Genomic DNA, 256 nt, shown 5'->3' with positions numbered 1-256 from the left:
TCTGCCAGGGACGTCTTTCCCCCAGCCCTTCCCTTACAGGTAAGACTCAGCTCAAATGTCCCTTCCTTTGCGACTTTGTAGAGCTCACCTCATCAAATGACAGCTCACCTCTGTCATCTGTGTGTTTCCTTTTTCTTTTTAAAAAATAATAGCACTGGCTCGGGGCCTATAGCTCAACCGGCTAAGGCGCCAGCCAGGTACACCAGGCCGGACCCGCCAAAACAACAAGGACAGCTGCAACCAAAAAATAGCCGGG

The sequence above is a fragment of the Otolemur garnettii genome, unplaced genomic scaffold (assembly GCF_000181295.1).
Source record: "Otolemur garnettii isolate 467f Iridium unplaced genomic scaffold, OtoGar3 scaffold00047, whole genome shotgun sequence".
NCBI classification, from domain to species: Eukaryota; Metazoa; Chordata; class Mammalia; order Primates; family Galagidae; genus Otolemur; species Otolemur garnettii.
This window is presented reverse-complemented; position numbering follows the sequence as displayed.